The sequence below is a fragment of the Apteryx mantelli genome, chromosome 17 (genome assembly GCF_036417845.1).
Source record: "Apteryx mantelli isolate bAptMan1 chromosome 17, bAptMan1.hap1, whole genome shotgun sequence".
Taxonomy (NCBI): Eukaryota; Metazoa; Chordata; class Aves; order Apterygiformes; family Apterygidae; genus Apteryx; species Apteryx mantelli.
The window spans coordinates 6,398,774-6,420,694 of NC_089994.1; the positions used below are offsets into that span (position 1 = coordinate 6,398,774).

At 43.2% G+C, this 21,921-nt stretch overlaps 1 protein-coding gene across 4 annotated transcripts in view; it reads right to left on the reverse strand.

The window, feature by feature from the left end:
- TAOK3 (TAO kinase 3) overlaps positions 1–21,567 on the reverse strand; it is a 101,110-nt gene extending 79,543 nt beyond the window's left edge. For 2 of the 4 annotated variants that reach the window (XM_067306787.1, XM_067306782.1), the window contains exons 1-2: positions 21,476–21,567; positions 6,878–6,983 (exon numbers count right to left, since the gene is read on the reverse strand). The gene's annotated coding sequence lies outside the window, so the exon portion shown is untranslated. Of the gene's footprint in view, positions 1–6,877; positions 6,984–19,927; positions 20,435–20,778; positions 20,920–21,475 lie in introns of those variants that run through there. The other 2 variants (XM_067306784.1, XM_067306783.1) reach the window with 2 other exon arrangements.
- Between the last annotated feature and the right edge of the window lie 354 nt (positions 21,568–21,921).

The window sequence follows — 21,921 nt, forward strand, 5'->3', positions numbered from 1 at the left end:
TCCGCTGAAGCGCACAGTTGACACTCGCTCTTCTGTAACTACCGAAAAGCCTACTTCCGCAACCTAGACAAGCCATCAGTCTGTGCAACAGGTTGGAGGACAAGCATGTAAGAGACTTGCACTTTTCCCATGAAAAGCCTCAAGTAACAATGTTATTCTGTCCTTCCTTGGACATTTCACTGTGTGCCCAAGAAGATAAGGTGTACGCTGCTTGTTCAGTGTTTCTAAACAAAAGAGCTCATCTCCTAATAACCTTGCACCTAAGAAAATATCAGCCACTGAGAACACCCAGCACTACTCCTCTGGTCACTTTTGTATTGGTTACTAACGCAAGGATGGGCAACCTTCCTAACCTTACAAGCCCATGTCCAAACCTGCATAAGACAGAGCAGGAAGGCAAATGCCACACACATGGGACAACCAAGGGACCAAACTCAGGGACTATTTCACAGGCATGAGACGACAGTGTGCCTCTGGAGTCTTCAGCCTCCGCTACTCAAAGGAGCTGGGTAAGGCGTCGCCGTAGACCCTGGCATCCTAACAGAGCTGCTGCCTGTGGTTCAGCCGCTTCCCAAGTCTTTTAAGTTTTCCCCTTGGCAAGTCAACCCTCGCTTAGGCCTGGAATAGAGCAAGCCTTAGGGCTCTTTGGGATTTGAAAGCAGGTCTGGACATTGCAGCACCTCAGTGACACTCTGGGGCTTTTCTAGGGCACCTTCTGTGCCTCCAGGCAAGATCTCTCCCCGCACGGGAATCCAGACTTCTGCACTGCAAGAAACAGGCAGGCCAGCTGCTGCAGCAGCCAGCCGGTTTTATTTGGACAGTGCAGCTACTAATTCTTAGATTCCGCAAGCCACAGCTGCACATCTTACAAGCTGAGCTTGCAAGAGAGGCACTCCCTTAGATATCCTTTCAAACCGGGTCTGTCCTCTCCTCTTCCACTCCCCTCTCTCCTTCTGCCCCTTCACATGGGGGAACAGGAGGGATTTCTGTTCCGGGACAGGAATCCCCATCATCTCCAGCCCAAGCAACTCCTTTTCCATTCCCACTTCGCAGTGAAGTGCCGACTGCAGGTAGACTTCTGCTGGTAGCATGGCTGCCAGGCACCTTAACCCCGTTCTCCCTGCGGTACTACACACCCTATGGTACCTGCAGCGAGTATAGAGCTACGCAGTAATGTATTCTTCAGTCCTTCAGAGCCGCGTACTCGGGAGTCTGCTGTCAATCGTGGAGCACTCGCAGAGCCCTTGCCAGTGACAGGATCCAGGTCTGCTAAGGGCGTTGGGCTTGAATTGCTCCTGAGTGGCACCTGGCTCAAGAGTCCCTGGGGTTCACCCCAGAGGTTAGAGGAGGAACTGAGGGTCTCAAAAGACAAAACAAAACAAGCCCAAAACCAAGCAAAATGAACAGGGGGAGCGATGAAGCTGTGAGGACTAAAACCAGAGCCAGTCCCTGTTGATAACAGGATGAAAATAAAACTTCAAAGTGGAAATGCACTTTTACAGTAGTACTAAAGACTACAGAAATGGAACGAGGCAGCCTTTACAGAGATTTCACTCAAGTATCCTCATGAAAAAGGGAGAAACAGTAGTGGTGTAAAATCATTAAGATCATCCCCAAGACATTTTTGGGTTCCCAACACTCAGTTGTATTTACGGAGACTACAGGAACTACCATAAATATTTTGAAAGCGTGTAGCATCTGCTAGTTCTAATATGAGTCACAGTAAGAAATTCCCCTATATTTTCTAGGAACCAGTTTGGCAGCCAATGACTGGAGCAGTGATCAGACTATGCATACACCCACAAAATCAAAAACAAATAGTATCTATCAATAAACATACGTTATATTTGACATACTGACTGCAGATTTCAAGTAAGAGATTACAATTAGACACAGTATTTTTGGATAACTCTGCTGAGTTTAATTTAAACGTATCATAAATTCAGTCAAGATGCATTAAGAACAGAAAAGACTGGAAGAAAAAACCCTAATATGTTGAATGAATTTGAGGAGGAAAATAAATACACAGCAGAATTTCAACATTTTGTAGCACTTGCTTGTATTTTCAAGCGTTAAGTCCTTAATTGCATAATCTCTTACCAGATCTGTCCCTCCACAAATTTTAAATAGTCTCTCCCCTATCCCCAGGCCTCTCTTCTTTACCTAAAACTATGAAGGAGCAAACTCCCTCTCACCTTCTGATTTCTCTCCACTCCCCGAATACCACCCTAGGATATGCCTCCTCTCCAACAGGCAGACTCCTTCTGCAGTCCTTGATGTCTTGTATCAGCCTTCCCTGCCCTCTGCCAGCTGCTTGATGCGTTGGGCGGCGGAGCCTGTTCAATCTGTCCTTCCTCCTGGGGGCCCGGCCGCTCCATGCGGACCTCTCGGAGGACACGTCTACAGCAGCAAGAGCCTCTAGCCTGGCCTCCAGAGTAAACCCTCATCTGTCCTGAACTTAAAAGCATCCTGCACATGTTGGCCTCCTTTACTTTCTGACCTGTGCTCCAGGTTTGAGGTTGGTCAATCAAAACAATACAGATTTTAAAAAATAGGCCAAACTACCAGGTGACCTTCTAGAGAAGGAATGTAATTGCACCACCGAACATAGTTGCTATTACAGTCAAAAATTAATTCTAAGACAAACCTTTTGTTAGATACAAATGCAAGACCCAAGCCAAACTTTTATTAAAGTTATTTTATATATAATATATAAATATATATATATAATAATTTCAACATTTCTACTCAGTAATCAATTCTGCAATTGTTACACTGCAAAGAAACTGGGAGGATACAGAATTCCTACGAAGTCTCCCACAGTCTTGGAGCAGTGGTTGCATAGTTCAAGCTAAAATACATTTTTGTCTTCTAACCAGAGCTCAAATGTTCATGGGCAAGTAGCAAACTAATAACACCGCCAGATAAGCCCTCAGGCTCCTAGAATTACTGAACAGTAGTAGTCTCACCTTCGGCGAGTACAAGGTGGCCTTCTTGAATTACCAGGACTCTGATAAAAATCCAGCAGGACAAAAGAGAAATTCCACCTCACTTTTGAGTGGCTGAAAGTCACATCCTCATGTCTGAATGGAGCAAACTGAAAAAAAGCTGCGACACCCTAATCCATTAGGTTGAACTTCTTGGAAGAAAAGTTGCTAACAGCAAACCACTGATGCAGAAGAAAATTCACTATTTTTCACCCTGCTAATGACTGTAAAAAGGGTTACAAGCTGTAGTATTTGAATATAAAAACTATTTGCTGTCCCAGTAACAACCCATAAGAGGGAGTTTGGTCTTACTGAGAATTAATTCCCAGACTCACACAGGCTCTGTCCAACCATGGACAAGTCATTAGTTCTCTTTTAAATCAGGACACTTTGTAAAATGGAAACTTCCTTGTTCTCTATATCTGCAAAATTTACTTTGAATATGAATTTCTCCAAGCACGAACTTAAAAACCTATTTGCACATTCCCTAGCTAAATGTGGCATGACAGTTGGAGAGTCTTTTAATGCTGTAAAGTAGAAGTAATATACCAACAAAGACAGAAGGTAAGTACTAGTACTTAGCACTCGGCTGTTGACAAGGGCTCAGTTAGCACAGCGGCATGGCAATGGGAAGTGCAGGTTCAAAGTAACTCACTCAAAGAAGTAACGGGAAACTCTGTTATAAAGGGAAGTTCCATACTCACACACTCGATTCTGAAATCGATAGTATAAGGAAGCCTTCTGTACCAAGCAATAAAGCTGACTAGAAAATACACACACTTTTCCAGAGTACCCACACAACCCCCTATCCAGCATCATATGTAGCCCAACATGGGTTTTTTCAGCTGTTACATTTTCCTTAATAGACCTCTAATCAGGGAATTTTCACAGCTATCACCATCTGATGTAAAGTAGCTTCAAATATTTCCAATAAATGATCAGATCACTACAGCTGGTAGCAATAAATAAAAGGAGGAATAGACCTCCAGAGCAACAACCCATAGCTGGTTTTAGTTCTGAAGGAGAATATCAACTATATCAGTATTTCTTCTCTTTTTAGATGTTGTGTGGCTTCTAATTGCAAAGCAGTGTTCATTCAATCCAAAAAGCAAAATCAAAGATAACAAGATATTGGATATATTAATATGACTGTGTTGACACTAGCTGCAATCAGTATTGCATAGATGAGATGAAGATACAAAATCTGAATATTATAACCAACACTTATATATATGTAAATCCATCCAAATCCCAGGTCCCTCTTGCTTAGAAACAACCTAAATCCAAATTCTCTAAAGCAATAGGAAACTGCATTAGATGTAGGTCCTAGGCATAACAGAGCAAAAATCTGTCCTAACATATTTTAAGTTAAGCTGCAGGAAGCAGTAGTGAAAAACAGACAGAAGCAGACTTGTCAGACAGACTTCTAGGAGTCCAAAAGGTAACGCGTAGCTGTCACAGGATGAAGGCTATCTTCCCCTTCATTTTTCAGACAACAGCACTTGTGCGCATTTCACTTTTCTAGTAAAATGTTACCTATGCATCAAAGTTGTAAGTATATAAGAAGTATGTATAACATAGACACAATTATGTCAATTATGTAAATGTGCTTGCAGTACTCCGGATTATTTCCTTCTCTAGGAAAGAATAAAACTGTTTAAGTACCTAGTTGTCAGTTTATATGGGCTTATAAGTAGTTTAAATGTCTTATGGAGAAAAGTATACCACTACTATTCCCTCATTGAGCAGAACTGTATGAACTGATGTTTTAAAACTGACAAGGTTTAAGATTTAGTAGTGTCTCCAAATAATGAGGCCTGCTAGGCACATTACAGCATACGGGAAAGCACAGGACCTTCCACGTTCAGTCATCATCAGAAGTTCCAGCTGGTGAACATTTGCAGGATACAGGCAATGAGCTGGTTGCCTTAATTTAATTCTCAATTCACAGTGCTCACAAAGCAGAGCATCCCTGAGGTGCCCTTACTTGATGCATTAAGAGCTCAGCATATAGACTATTTTCAATCCAGCATAAAGCACCCCTAATTCTAAATTAAATTACACTAACAGATACCTGTAATCTTAAAACTGCAGCTCTCTACCTTCCCCTATTCCAGATGAAGGGAGGATCCAAAGATATTGTTATCTGTGCTGGTATTGGGTCAATACATAGATTTTAAACTGCTCTTTTCCACAGAGCGCGATTCAGCTACTTTACTGTATACATGCAGAACACAGGCAGCATCAAAATACTTCTTTAAAAAAACCTCTCAAGTATATTTGCATGAATCTTTCACTTTATAGATCACCAGCTCTCAGCCTTGTGTATCATTCAGGCCTCTGCTCAAGAGCTGAATACTAGCATCAACATTTTAAACCAGTGTTTTAAAAAATTGTTTGATGTAGTTTCTTGCTATTTGAGTATGGCTGAGGCATTGCCATGGTATGTTAATAAGAACAGAGGTTTATATTTCATTATTCTTTATCAGAATTTGCATTCTCCCATGCAACTGCCAGCATGTCTATTTGTCAGCCTTCCTCCACCCAGGGACCCGCTCTGTAGCGCCGAGAACCTAGAATTCCCAGGCGAGAGAAGCAAGCCAGCAGCCTGCCAGGCATTTAGCAGTGCTCCACAGCGAGAGGCAGCAGGAGGAGAAAACAGCGCGGTGAAAATAAAGAACACAGCAAACAGCCCACAACTTGCCACGTGCTTATTTATTAACCAACTGCTATATTGTAAATATGACCAGGGAAGTTCATGTCAGCAGAGCATGAAACGGTTCCCAAACCCGTAATTGAAATGCCAGTATCAAGCTTAAGAACTAATCCATCAGCTGAGCACAGGAAGCCTCACCACTACGCAAGAGCAGAACTATGAGGGAGTCTTGTCAGCAAAGACGGGCCAGTACCCTGGAAGCACTAAGGGAAGTGCAAGCAGCAGGGCCATTTCATGACTGAATGATTAATACATTTAACCATTTATTTCATTTTAATCATTTCATTAATTTTATAGCCCTTTCAACCGCAGCCACATACATTAAGCACAAAGACTGAGGGGAGAAAACAAGCTCGACAGGGCACCCTGCCGTGCAGCATTCCAAGCACACGCTCCAGCAGCATCCTAATGCCGCGCATCCTATCACCCACTGCCAGAACAGACCAATCTTCGTCAGAAAGCAAGATAAATTAGCAGTCAAAACAAACACAAAAATGTCCTGTAAGTCTCAGGCTAATTCAAGACAAATGCTAAAGAAACCCAATAGATTTTAAAGGCTACAGAGAGCAAACTGTCCTTCAAGAGTCTGTACTATCTTCCACAACAACGACAGACAGAACACATGCGCTTTAGGGACGAAGAACAAGATGACCAGTATAAGAGAACTGTATCAGATTCATCTGAATGACATTTTTGACAGCCAAACAAAATATGTAATAGAATTAATTGCAAGCCAATAACTGTTCTAGGGCTGAGGAACTAGTCAAACATATTTCATGATAAATTTTGTTTACTGCTATGCATTTGTCCTTGAAAGTTTGGGGTGGGGGGGCTGGAGGAGAGGAGCTGGGGTTAACTGATTCCCAACACAGATAGCAGAGGTTCTTCATTACCTACTGTAAATTTTACGCTTCAGCAGACAAATTTGGCAGCCTTACATATAGGTCTAAGATTTCCATTTCAACCACTAGAAGTTTCTTGATTGAATGCAGTAAATGTACCATTTGCTATGTAATTTAGGAGGGAGGATAAAATTCTAAAGCTGCTGCTGAACACAGGGGAACATGCCCTCATTGCTGCACAAAGATGCTGGAAAAGCTACAAGGAATTTAACTACCATTCAACGCACTTCTGCCTCTCTTGGCCAGGCTATTAGCAATGGAACATGTCTTACCTCTGTACTTCCATTCAGAGCTGGTTTATGCAACTGGTAACCGAAAGCATCCACCATCAGGTCTTTCTCATTTAACATCAGATACTGTAGATCTCAATGCAGTGTCCTAGGCAGCAAAAAAAAAAAAAAAAAAAAAAAAAAAAAAAAGGTGAAATAACCATCTTAACAAATTTGCACAAGGAATCAAGAGTACTAACATGAGCTCAGTAAATGAACTGGTCTTGGGGGAAGGAAAGAGTCAACAAGAGCAGCAGATCCCTCAAGGTCAACATGAGGGGAGATGTTTTGCTAATAGAGAAAAACTCATATCCAGGATACACCCATTCTGTTGACAGACGAAATCTTGTTCTAGACCAGAAGTTTTCAGACTTTCACAGCCAAACTGAGTCAGCATGAGAAGTTTAAAGCAGTATAAAACTCATTTCAAAACACACAGTTTAAGATTAAACAAGGACAGAAACTATATGCCCTGGTACCCCAATCTGGCAGCATTTCCCTGTCATGTCAGCTCCACACTGCTTATTAAAGGTTACCACAAGCCATATCTACCTCTACTCTTTTGCTTCTGAAATTATACCAGCGCACCTTCCCCCCCACCCCGCATGCAGAGGGTTTTTCATTTATTCTGACCATCACTGTGACAGGTCAGCAGAGATCGGCAGCATTTAAACTCCAAACGTGGTTTGCTAGCCTTCGGGAAACGAGTCGATGGTTTCCAACTATCCCTCACAACAGGCAGCACCGCAGTTTGTGCTGTTGGCTAACCAAAGACCAAGGGACAGTTACCGCGTACCGAGGATCTCTCTGCTCAGAGGCTGAAGGGCACTGCCCACTGCAAAAAAAGGAGGCACCTACTGCTGTTGCATGTGTCCTACCTACCCTGGCAGACAGAGAGCTTCCGTCTACAAAAAACTTCCATATTTTTTAAGGAAGCCTAGAATAACCAGTATGAACGCTTAGCAATGCACAGGGCTACCAAAACTCGGCAACTCCAAATCAACTGCAGTCATTAGCAGTATCCAATATGCCAGGTGGGGGAAGAGCCAGGGAACCAGGAAAGTATTGCTCCATGTATTTAGAAAACGTGTTATGTTTAGCAGTGCGTTTTCAGACCAGCAACCCTGAAGCAAAAGGGTTAGAACATTTTCTCCTGCCAGCGTGCTGACAGCATGTGCAGAGCTTTCAGAGGGTGGATATTTTAGGTCAGTGCAGCAAAACAGACTGATTCCAGGGAGGAAAGTTCACCCACTGCGGCAAAATAACATAGGAAGGGCAAGTTTATTCCTCCATTATTCTGAAGGGCTTAAAATGGAAACATTTTACACGTCTTCTCTCAGGCGAGGATGAACCACCGAAGAACAAGAAAAATATGAATCACTATCACAGTGAGTGACTGGAAAATCCACTGATGGAAACTGATGGTATCTTTCGCCTCTCCTTCCTACCTATAAAAAAGTCCTTATAACCACATTGGTGCATGTTCTTGCATGGAAGGAGCAAAATCACATCCACTGTTCTTTCTTTTTTCCCCCCTCTGATTAAGCTGCTGTGTTTTTCCAGCTACAGAAGTTGATCTAGAAGATCTCACTTTTCCTTGCAATCCCTACTAGCCCATAGCCTTAGCTACAGGGATCTAAACCATGACTATACGGCTGCAGAAATCAAGAGTAGATAAGGATACCTGCAAAATGCACTTCTGCACTGCAGGACGTTAAAAGTCTTAAAGGTTTAATGAATAAAATTGGGGTGAAGGACTTGTCTGTATTTAGGTGCATATGGTAGGAAAGATACTTCACAACAATAAACCAACAGTTTCATTTACCAAGCATGCTGGAAAAAAAAAAAGATTCACACTGACAATGAGATAATTAGAAGCTAAAAATAACTAGCCAGCTGCAATTCCCACCTTATGCGGCCAGGCAGAAGTGCTCTGTCCCCCCCTCCCCAGCACACACACACTCACTTCCTCTTGCATTGCAACATCGCAAGCTGCACTTGGTGCTAGCAGGCCACAGCGCTGCCCAGAAGTCAGTCACGCCCAGCAATTACACACAGCGAGCTCTCAGCGCAACCGCCTCAAAAAAATAAATAAATAAATATATATATATATATCAGTTTACTCAACTTCAGTTTTACTTTTAATTTCAAAATATTTTGACTGGTCATAAAAGAGAAGAGAAGTAGTTTTAATTTTTGAGGTTTGCTCACTCCACCTGGATGGCTCATTTAAAAAAAAAAAAAAAATCACTTCACAACACGAGCATGCTCATGTATCCTGCTGCTTTGCCAATACAGGAATCATATCCGATCTGACCACAATCTTTTTAAGGAGGGCATAACATTTTGGGTGTATTTGGTCGTCACTTTTTCTACATAAAACATAAGATGGGCACATAGCGATAGTGGGTGAGGGAGAGAAACATGAACAAACAAAATTAGGATAATCTTAAAGTGAAAGTCAACTGTGCAGAAGACATGCCGCTTTCAAAAGGTGGTCCTAGATATCCGAGCAAACATGCAGAGGAAGCAAAGACCCTCCAAAATCATTGCAAGCTTCCAGCAAAAAGACAACGTGTTCTTCTCTGATCTGCCTTCTCTAACGAAGGGACAGCACGTGTGTGTTTAGGAACAAAAACCCACTCTACAGTGCATACTGTTTTCCCCCTGAGGAGAAGAGAAGGCAGAATAAATCACAAATGAGTTATTCATAATATTTTGTGCTCTGCTGTTGCCCTGACACTAAAAAGAATAACTTAAAAACCCCCGTAGACCAGGTGCGGCTCCAGGCCGTGCAGCGCGACTAACCCAGCTCGAGACGACACTGCCCGCTGGGCCCGGCGGCCCGGGCAGGGAGCCTCTCGTGCCCACGCAACAGGAACCAGGATCTTCCTATTACATGCAAAAGGCAGCTCCTTGGCCTCTAGTTAATCACCAAAGTGCAAGAGCCTGGTTTTAAATACTCAGTTTAACAAAACCTCCTGGATGCTTGCCCCAACCTGGATAAGACCTCTGGTGACCGGAAGGAAAGCTATCTGTTTCATTAAGTCAGCCTGAACTTTGCAACAGTTTCTTTAAAGCAATCCTTAGCCGGGGGAGCGGGTTCTGCCTACATCCCCCGTCCACGAACAGGGCTGCAAACGCTTGCGGTTCTGCTACGTTAGCAATTAGCACTAGGAAGTTCCTTCTGCCAGGGACCAACACGCAAGAGAGAACTCCTCACACACGCTCTTACCGTTTCCTACCCAGCTTTGAACCGCAAGAACGCAGAGGGCAGGATACAGAACACGTTTCGTCCAGATACCCAGCGTTCAGCTGAGCTTTGCAAGGGTTCTTAATTTATGAATGACGACACAAATCAAGCTGTCCTTTTTGTTTAAGGCCACCGGGAAGACAGAGACCATAAACACGAAAGTTCTTTGACTTCCTCCCTATGCACCCTCGAGACTCTCACCCACAACCCCACTGACAGCAGCTGCAAACGCTCTTTGGATGAGGAGGCCCTGCCACTAGAAGCCAAACGTTCTTTAATTGAGATGTTTTATCCTTTACACATTCACCACAAATTCCCTGGACGGCTTTGAAAGCCAGGTGTGCTTAGCAAGGCTCAGAAGTGTTTCTGTTGTGCTACACTGCTCACCCGAGCTTTCCCTCATCTGTATTCATCAAGTTGATCTTTTTCCTGAAGCAAGTTTCTTCTTCTAATTTCAGGCTCTTGGTTATATACTCCAAGTAATTCTCACACTTCTACAATGCTTAGGGCTTCATATTAAGAAATAACTTTTTACCTGTCACATGATTCCTGTCATATGGTGCCTAGCATTTTAAAAAGCTGCTGCATATCTGAAGCATTAAATGAAATCTGTGTTTGGCAATCCCTGTCATATGGTGCCTAGCATTTTAAAAAGCTGCTGCATATCTGAAGCATTAAATGAAATCTGTGTTTGGCAATCCCTGTTTGCTAATCGCCATCAACTTCTACTCACTATTCACAGTGCTTTAGACAGGCATTCTGCTTGGGTTTTCCACTTCTTACGGCAGGGGTATTTTTCTGTGTAGGTTATTAAACACTCAACACCTAACATGCACCAAAACATGTCAGCTTTTCAAAGAAAAGGTTTTCCTTGTTTATGTTACATATCTGAATACAAAATTACATAAATACAAAATACAAAAAAAACCCCCTCAAGGTTCAGGTAATACTTAAAACTCCAAAGTTCGGGTCCCTAAAAAAAACTTAAGAAAACAAGGTAGAATATGACTGAAAGGAAAACCTGTTGATTTTTATTTAAAGCTTCAGCTGTAGTTTGCGGCCTAAGGCTGAAGAAATGCTGCTCAACCAGGCTACTGATCAAGAAAAAGAAAGTGAAACTGGCCGATTTACTCACCAAACTGAACTCAGTGCTGTGGGTTTTTCTTAAAAGGAGGCGGGGGGGGTGGGGGGGACACAACCCTCAGTACAGTTTAGCAATACTGTTCCTAGAGCAGGGCGAAGTCTCGGCCTTCCAGCCCCAGCCTCATTCCCCATCCGTTCTCTCCTACCCCAGCACCACTGAACATGCTACGCAAAATACCTTTTTACAGCTGGATCAGCTTCCTAATCCGCATCACCCTCTGGTAACGCAAGTTTGTGCCAACGCAACTCAGCGGAGCAAAGGAAAAGCTAGGGACTAACAGCTGCTTCTTCCTTCAGCAGTAACATCAGCTGGAAATTCATGTTAACTTAGTCTTGTGATTTAAAATTCACAATCGATTGCAAGCTCTCAAAATCCTGATTCCGAGCTCCTGAAGTCATGTGTTTACATAAGAATGATTTTTTTTCTTTTTTAAATCATTACATTTCAAATCTGTCAAGCCACCAAAAACAGCTAACGTACATAGTCATGAAAAGACCAAACCTAAAAGGCAGATGAAAGCAAGTCTAGATTTAGATCTCAATTTCCAATGGTCTCTCCTGATTTTCAAGTAGGCGATTGCAGCACTATTGAATTTTAAGAACATTATTGAAGTTTAACATACCATTGCAAATGGCTGACAAGATTATTCAGTTTTGGAAAATACACTGATATCTAGTCTTTCCTAAAACGGGTTTTCTCCTTTTCTTGCCATTGCTTATTACAATGCTTGCCAGAAAAGATAGATTTCAGGCACGTATTTTATAAATGTACTATCAAATAAAATTAAAAATAAACACAAAACACAGACATCCACACAGGAGTGACACAGGTTTTCAAGTTAGAATAAAGACAACTTGAGTCTGAAGGTTGTGAAATCTTAACAGGTTTTTCTATTCAGTTTATACCTTTAATAGCATCCGCTAAAATTTCTGCTGCCTAATAAATATTGTCTTGTTCACTTACAAGGCGAAAGCATGACAGACTAAAAGAGGTAGGCAGATACAAAGGAAAATTTCAGCTGGATATACTGTCCTTTTTTTGGCAAGAAGGTGCTAAGGGCTCACTAGTGGCAGCGTAAGTAATCATCCCTCTGCTAAGCAGCCAAAACTCACTTCGGCTGCAGCATGACCCGCATGCAAAACCAGCCGTGAAGCAGAAACGAGGAGCTCGAGGTGGACCCGAACGTTAATGCCCATGCTTCAGTTCTGCTCTAAGCCACTGCAATGCTCCTGTGCTGCAGCAGCCTGAATCTGCCCACTGTAATTGAAGGTGAAGCCAGGAACAGCTACTATCATAGCTTCAGCCATTAAGTCTCCTTAATGAATGGTCTAACAATAACCCAGGCTTAACCAGTTCTTTCCTTGCCAGGGCCTCAACCATAATAAACCCCTTGAACATTCCTGTAGTGTTTTCCAAAGATCTCACAGCATGTGGCTACTAACCGTGCATTCATAGCCTTGTGAGGCAGGTATTAGTCAACTTTTTTTCCCTTTTTTTCCCCCCCTTTAATTTAAATACAGATAAAAAACTGAGGCAGAAAGCTAGCAAGCGACTTCCCTGTGGATATGCAGCTGATTACTGGCATATAAAAATCCAGTTCTTCCGGATTCCATTCCTGTCATCAGCCGAAAGGCTGTCATTATGAAGAAAGAAATTAGTCTGGTCTTATAAATAGTATTTGAATACAGGCCTTCCTATAATATTTGCAAGCAGTTGACCTTGTACACAAGCAGAGCTGCACTGGTAGCCTGGGGCTCCAGTTGCTGACTTGCAGTATCAGCAGACCTGGGTTCTTGTCCCTTTGCTGCTCTGAACTTCTCCAGCACCTAAATCCAATGTAAAATGTGTAACAGATGAGACAGCAATTTGATTTGACCACTTCTGGCCAGTTTGGGCTCAGCAGATCAACAAACAGTAAGACTGCTCAAAAATACAAACAACCTTCCTCTAAAATATTCAGGTGGCCAGGAAAAAAAGGAAAATAAACAACAAGCTTTAGCCAGCAAATTATTGCCTACCTTACTACGATGCACTGAGCAATCCTTGCCACACTGACAGAAATCTCATTACAACACACAGTTGCAATCTCAAATATAAAAAAGGTCCCAAACACACCTGAAATTCGGAGCATTTGGCTAAGATGATATTTAGTGAGTCTTTAGATTTTGAATTGCTCCTATTGTACACCACACATTTATTTGCAGTTTCTGCAGCTCTTTACAAATTAGGCATCTTCATTTTATGGCATGTTCACGTGGTGCTTCGAAGAACAAGATCCTGTTCTGGATTAAAACTACTAATAGCTGCAGCATTCCTACACTATATTTCTCACAACATAAAACCAAGCACAATAGTTATTTTAATAAAGAAGCTACTAAATTCACCTTCCCTAAGAGTCTAACCTGAGTAGAAATTAAGTACTCTTGGGGGGAAGAAAACACTCCCAGAAATACAAAGTTGAAAAGCGCAAAAGCAGAGTTAAAGTAAACAAAGTAAAAATAAGAAATTTTGTAGTATAAAATAATTCCAGTAACAATTCATTTATTCTAGTTTTGCATATGTGCATTACCACCATCTACTCACTTGGGTCACTATCAAGTCCTGAACATACAACCTTTAAAACCACAACAGGAGCTCTTCCACAGAAGGAATAATTGAAAATGGAAAGCTTGCTATTTTCTGTGTGGATCCTGCTACAGATAAAGACACTGCACAGAAATTTGTACAAAGAAGCTTGAGAAACAGTTGCACAACTAGCTGGAACATTTTGGGTTTCTATTCCTCGCTTTAGAAGCAAAACGTAGTTACAGGTAGGACAGCCATAAAATACTCCTTTTTTCATTACCACAAATGAACATAAACCTCTGACTATGAAAGCATGAAGCTCTACCACTTCAGCTAAAGGCTCAGGACTTAATACAAAAGCAGCAGGAGAGTCAAAAGTCACTGTGTTCTCCAAAGGATGACAAAACTCATTGCATTAGTATGCATTAAAGCAGCATCCGACTGTGGCAAACTGGATGAGACCCGACTCTCTAACAGAGACTCGGTTTCCATCCTAGCTCACATTTAGGTCTCAATTATCTTATCTGCTCTGCCACTTGCATACTTTCCAGACAAGAAATGTTTTTCCCCTCTTTTGAAAGAAGCTGAAAGTTAAAATTAAAATTACGACCAATCTATGTTAAGGTTAAAAATGTTATAAATTAAAATTCATTCAAGACTATTACTTTTCTGAATAGTTTATGTGCAAGTTAAAACTGGTAACCAGAGTTAGCTGATGTGCTAAATGAGTTTTAATAACAGTAGTTCATTCTGCAGGTGACAAGGGAGCATCTGCTTAATTTCTGTTTATTCAAATAGTTTGGGTCAATGATCAGTTCATCTAAAGTTGAGAAACTGCTTAAGAGTCGGGAGAGGAAAAAAAAAGCTTGTTTTCCTCTTCTAACCTATGACTAAGAATGAGGCAAGAGACGGGAGGATCTAAGATCCTGAAGGCGATGGTAACAAGAAGTCATTAGTTAATTCCTTCAACTACAGATAATGCTTCCTTTTATTTAATAAAACAGTTGTTAATGATGCCATAAATATTTTTTTTCCTTATGGATACAGCATACTCTAATTTTATCTGCACCAGCCAAAGTGAGCCAAAGGCACAAGCAGCGCTGAACTGAAAGGTTCTATCCCAAAGCAGATTGACGTAAATCAAGTAGGAAGTAAATAAGACTCATCTAATATTTTTCATTAAAAAAAAAAGACTGAGAAAATGTATATATTCCTTTTAATTGCTAAGATTTTTACAGATCTAATTTATCTTTGGGTTAACAAAAATAGTACCAGATCTGGGGTAGAATTTCTTTCACCAGTGATGATAATGTTTATAAGTCTGTTAATTTTCGTTAGAAAAAGCAAAGACAAATGCAAACACCATTCTAAGGTTCAAAAGAAGGTTCCTGCATATTGTTTAAATCACTTTTTAAAAAGCTTAACCAACACACTCTTACAACCAACTATTTGTTATCTATATTTCTATAGCCCCCATGAGCTTCAGTTACACTGTAGGAAGAGTTACAAAGCCACAGCAGAAGCAATGCCAGCTCTGAAGATATTACAATCATCTAAAAGATGGACGGTTAAGAAATGCAGGAGAGCACAAGGAAACACAACTGGAATTCAGGATGTCTCCAGCCGCCCTGTAGTACACTTTGCCTGGTGTACTAGATGAATCAAGGTATACATTTTCTTCTTCCCCCCACCTCACCAAAAAACCTCCAGCAGTCATGCAAAGAGGGGCAGGGGGAGAAGGGGGAAAGGACTTCTCTGAAACAAGAAATGGAGCTGTGCTCCTTCCAACACCCCCATGCAACTATATTTGCATAGAATATTTCGGCTTTCAAGACCCTTATCGCTAGCAATATGAAATCCTAGTCAGCAAGCAGCCAACCAAGTGGCATGCAACACTGCTGGTAGTACCAGAAGATGTTTTGGTGAGTAAGACAGGAGAAAGCCATCCACCTACACATTCTTAATATCTCTGCTCCCCATACAAGGCAAAAAGGATTTAAGTTTTTAAGTTCTCATCCAAAAGAAGGAGACTGACCTGCAGGCAAATAAACATCCCACTGGATGGCTACAGGGCTATGTGAACTGACAGGACAGAGCTGCTGAAACAATGCATTCAAACCTGTTTCCGTCTCAGAAATCACATCTTTTTTAATGAAACATCCAGTAAATGTATACATTTTCTCCAGTGTAACAGACATAAATAATTAGTGGAAGAAAGCTGTTTTCATTTAAAGGAATTCTTTGAAAAGTTACCACTACAACACAGTGCATCCAACAACAAAAGCAGCAGCCAGAGCTGTTTACAAAAGCTTTCTGCTTAGTGTTAGACTAAAAATCCAAACTCTTTTCACTGTGTAATAAATCAAATCTGGGCTCTACATTTAACATTTTTCAGCAGTACCATATGCTACATATTCAGATATGCTCCATTACAGGGAAGAAAAACATCATCTCAACATGAATCATCAGTGACTACACTCTTGTAAATCTGGCTTAAACACTCACAATGTTCAAGGGCAACCCTAAAGAAATCTGCTCAATTTTATAACAGATTCTGTGCAAGAGGATCTCAGATTGTTTATTTAAGAGGAAAGGGGGGGGGAAAAGATTAATTTAGGAAGCGAGCACATTATCTGCATCTCTCCAGAAGCAGACTCAGCATGCACGCTATTTGGCACATATTCATCAAATCCAATCTAATAAAGACATCGTGCTCGTAAAATGATGATAGTATCTGGTAGTCATAACACCTTTCAGCCTAAACTGCTTAACATATGTGAAAACGCATACACTAGGTACAAGATTCGTTCCCCCCAGTGCTGAAAAGCAGTTACTCGGGGACATGGCCTCTGTCATGTTCCCTATCACAATAATAGTTTGTAATATTCTTCTTTTAACTTTTCTCACAACTAAGACCCACACAACAAGAAAACCCCCAAACATACAAGTTCCAGGCTACGGGGAAATGTAGGTAGGCCGGGTATAGTTTCCTCGACTGGAATTTAGCCAGGACCCGGGGTTAACGCTGCTACTGTGAGCGACAACTGCTTAGGTAAGCGCAGCCGGCTCGCTCTTCCCAAGACAGCACAGCCAGCAGCAGCAAAGCTGCTTCTACAGAAGCAAAGTCACCAAGTTGTTTCACAACTGAAAGCACGACACGCTCAGGGCACCATTTACTCTGCTTTTGAGGAGTTTCCCGGTCGCTCAGGCACGCCGGTGTCATACTCAGCAGAACGACAGGCAAAACAAGGGGGCGCAAAAGGTGAATTCACTGCTTCAGAACTCTGAAGTTAACCTGATGGAGACGAGCTCGTCTGAATGAACCATCCTAACCTTGCCCCATTAACCGACATCATCCAGCTATACCTAATTATACTAATTTTTAGAAAAATAAATTGAAATTAATAGGCTGAACAAACTGTGAGAATGGCCTTGTTTGAAAGTCGTCTGTAGCTAAGCAGTAAGGCATGCAACTGCGCGTTCCCACCTAGCTATCCGTTTCATTAAATTTGAAATAAGCCAGAGTCCATTTTGACCTAATATTCAGGGCGGGGAAAAACAGTAATTACATCAACATCAAGCTATTACCTGTTCAAGGGCATAAGTGCTTACTTCATTAACAACTCAGACAAACTTGTTTTGTAAGCTCCCTATATTAAATCCGAAATTTCCCTGTCCCTACAAATTAATCTAACAATTTCTTACACAAAGGGAAAGTCCAGTAAGACAAACCCAAGGATGAGTATATAAACAAGAAAACTTCCAAACAGCTCAGAAACGCATTCTTTGCCATCCTCAGTAAAAACAAGCTTCTCCCAAGCCACCAAGACAACCTAATTTCAAAAAAACCTCTTTGAATTCAAACAAGTTTTTTTTTTTTTTTTACTAGCAGTACCATACATTTCTTCAATCTGAGAGCAAAGCCTATGAATCTTTACATGCATTTTTTCCATATTTCCAGCATGAAGTTTAATTTAAAGACCTAATATATATTTCAACAGAGCAAGTAATACACTTAACATTAGAAGCACTGTTCTTTAATGCTCTGAAGCGAGGTTTTGGAAAGATCCAACAGAAGCTGCCACAGTATCGTAAAGATCTAGGAGGACATTCAAACGCAGGTTTCCAACATCCTTCAGTAGCTCAGGAGAGGGAAGACCACACCCAATTCATTTACTTTAATTTATATTTCAGCTGTCCTCCTCGTTAATTAGGAACTGAGGTTCACAGATTACAGTTGGGGACATGCAGTACCCCAGGATGATTTTTAATGGTGCAGACTGCATGCTCAAGCTTCACACGCGATGATACAGCTGCTCAACTCCAGCAGACCATTAAAACGAAAAAGTCAGAAGGCGTGCTGCCGACATCAAAATAGGATGAGATTTCCTTCTTTTTACTTCAAAATGTCTACTGAAATATGGATTTATCAGATCAATACTTTGTAAAGTATGTTTCACCTAATAAAATAAATATAGCACAGTGATTTCAGAGAGTGATAACGACAGTGTCGGGAAACCCCACTGAGCTACCCTCGGGAGACCTAATGAACAACGCCACTGCGTAACGTCTGTTATGAAGCACTAAGCCAAAGGCAATCAAATCATCCTGGTTTAATCAATGGCCCTCAGATAAGGAAGTAGTTTGAAAATGATACAGCATAAAATAAAATGCTCCTTTTTTGGTTTGCTCTTTTTGAATTCTTTTCCTGCTGGGTAGAGACACATCTACTAAAAAGCTGAGCAAGCGCTGAAAATCAGTTTTATAAAAAAATCTACTTCTTGCACATCTTAGATATCAAACTCGTACTTTTATTGAACAATGTTGTAAATCCTGTAACTGAACCATGGAAAGGTTGTTAGAAGAACTTGAATTCTTTCTTAAAACAAAAAGGTTGTTCTTTTCTTCAAAGGGTTTTTCTCTTCTATATAAACAATACTAAGCTTAAACACTAAACATTTTTCTGCAAAATCAACAAATAAATAAAATTGAAAGTGTTTCACGAACACCTCCTCCCCATCCTGTTCTCATAATCTGAACACTGCAGCATTTCATGAGGCTGCAGAATGACCTGGAACAAAAACCAGTAAACAGGGAAAACAACCAGTCCGTCTTCCCGGTCCAGACTCACCGATCCCACCCTTTGTGCAGCGAGCTTCGCTGATGTTACCACCTCTCCTCTTCCCAGCCATAGGGTTTCCTGAACAGCCTATGTTTGCCCAACAAATTCCAAACTAGCTACATTCAAAGGGTTTTTTCTTCCTTAGACAGAAGCCAGCTGACTAGTCAGAAGAAGGGACAGAGCCCAGTTCTGTTAACAGACCATCCCATTCTGCAACACATCATGAAAAATAAATTTAGCAACAGATGACTGTTGGTATAAGATAGATATTTACAATATATAAGCAGAAAAAATTATTTAACTTGCAAGGATCCTTTTAACTGATAGTTAGCAGAGGTAACAAAGTGAGACATGTGCAGAGAGTCACTATAGGTAATACATACACAAAAGAATGTTTGCAGTCCGAAAACTCTCATATTGAGAAGATGGAAACAACTTAGCTCAGCTTTCCTCAAATCAAATGCCAAAGGAAGTTATATGATGAATAATTCATTATTGAGTAAACAACAACAAAAAAATCTTAATTTGACAACCCCCCAAAATACATTAATACAGATATGAACAGTTTGCAGCCTCACTGTGGGTGCATAAAGCACTATCAGACATTTTCTATTAACTTCAGTGTTTAAAAAAAGAGAGAGCTTGTCAACAAGTATTTACATTTAAAACACTACCTATATTGTTACATTACTCCTTCAGAAACCAGAATTAGTTAGCTACCAGAAGTAATACAGTTTTAAATACAAACAAAACAGAAAAGAAAGAGCAGGTGTAGTATTCCCTGCACCACTAATCCATTCCCAGTACAGAAATACCAATACTCTACCATATCTTGTACCAGTTTTGCTATACTAAATGATCGCTAGCAAAATAAGCTACACTACTCTAAGCCTTGTACTGAATATTAATGCTTTGTTCAAAATACGTAAGCAAACCTCAGAGAACAGATTGGAACCCGCTTATCCTCACCCAAACACGAGCGCTGTAAACTGCGGTCATTCCCCTGCTGCTCTCTTAGCTCACGAGCTTCTAATCACGTCGTACGCTGTGGAACAGCTTCAACAGGCGAGGCGAGGAGTGTCCCAGCATCCATAACCGAACTGCTTACGTCTTCTTGCTTAGACTACTATCCTGGAAGGCGGGCAACGTAATCTGAAATCCTCTTGGAGAGAGAGTCTCGCATAGCTTGGAAAAGTCCTCTTCCCATGGGGATTCTCCGCAACAAGGAGGGAGGCCGTACCAGCACCACCTGTTTTGCTGTTTTTAAACAAACACTGCAGCTGCCACTAGAGCGTGTGCAGAGTGAGCGCGTCCTCCACACACCTACGAGGTCAGCGGGCAACTGCTAGAACGCAACCCGGAGGAAAACACCCGGCGTGCAGATAGCAGCAACAGCTCGGCATAAACTCAGTGCTGAGCTGCTCGGCTCTGCCAAGGCTCAGTAAGCGACCGCAGGAAAACCTGGATGCTACCAGGGCTACTCAATAGCTACTAAAATTTTACAAGCATCATAGTTATAGGATTAGGTAATTAATTCTGCCTACTTACCTCTGAAAAGTGATATGAGGCCCTAAATTCAATTATGCACGTATATATATGTATGTGTGTGTGTGTGCGTGCGTGCCCGTACATATATACATACACAAACCTCAGAAATTTAAGAGCCTAGTACTTGCTTCTAAAACATATAGTGGCCTCCTCCTTTCTGCTTGCTTCGCAAATATAACCACTGCTAGATTATATTTAGCACCTACAGTAAATGATTTCTGGATCCCATCAAAAGAACAGATGTGTTTTCTGCTAAAACCAGAACAACGTACTTGATTTCAGCTCGGTTTAGGAAAACTGTTGGAAACGAAGCTCCCCTTCTCACTTGAACTTCACCCAGCCCCTACTAATGCTGCTCAAGTCGCTTGCTCGCAAACGGGTTTCAGGGATGATCTCAAGGGAGCGAATGTCACTTATCCCGGCTGCGACGGCGCTCCCCGGTGCGGGCGACGCGAGGGCTTTCTCGCCGCTCCGCGCTTCCCCCGCACCCGGGAGCCCCCGAGCAGAGCGGCCGCCCCTGGCGGGAGGCTCTCCCGCCCCCTCCCGGGGCGCAGCTCAAAGTCTGAGGGCAGCTGCCCCGCGCTCGCAGCGGCCCGGCCCGGCGCGGAAGGGGCAGCTGGGCTGGGCTGCATCGGACCGGCCCGGCCCGGCCCGCGCGGGGAGCCGCTCCCGCGGCGGGCAGCGCCCCGCCGGGGGCCGCGCACCGGCCGCCCCCGCCGAGCGGCCCCGGGCGGGGAGGCTCCGCGCCGCACCGCCCCGCCCCGGGACCTGCCCGCCGCCGCCGCCGCCGCTGCCGGGCGACACCGCGCGGCCCCCCGCCGCCGCCGGGGCTCGGCCGGGCCGCGCGCGCCCCCGCGGCGGAGCCACGCGGCCGGTGCCAACGGCCGCCGCGCGCTTCACAGCCGCCTCACGGCTACCTCACGGCCGCCTCACGGGCGCGGCTCCCCCGCCCGGCCCCGCCGCCCTCACCTGGTGTCGGGAGGCCGGTGGCGGCAGCGGGCCACGTCCGCGCCGCCCGGGAGGGGGAGGAGGCAGCTGCCGCCCCGTCCCCGCCGCTTCCTGCCACGGCCCCGCCGCCGCCCGAGGTGCGGCTCCCTCCTGCCAGGCGCGGCCAATCGCGCCGCCGTCTCGGCGCTCGGCTGCGCGGCCTGCCCGCGGAGGCTCGCCGGGGGGCGGGGAGGAAAAGCGGGGGGAGGGAACATCGGTGCTCGGCTACACAGCCCGGGAGCTCAGGCGCCGCGCTTCATGGATCGCTCCTTAGACTCGGCGCGCGGCTTAGCCACCTGAGCGGCCCACGCCCAGCCCCGTGGGGACGGCGCCAGCCGGGCTCGATTCAGTCCGCCTGCTCGCGTGAGGTGGGGGGGGGAGGGAGATCGGTGTCGATTGGTGATGCCTGGGAGTGCAGCCGGGAGCCG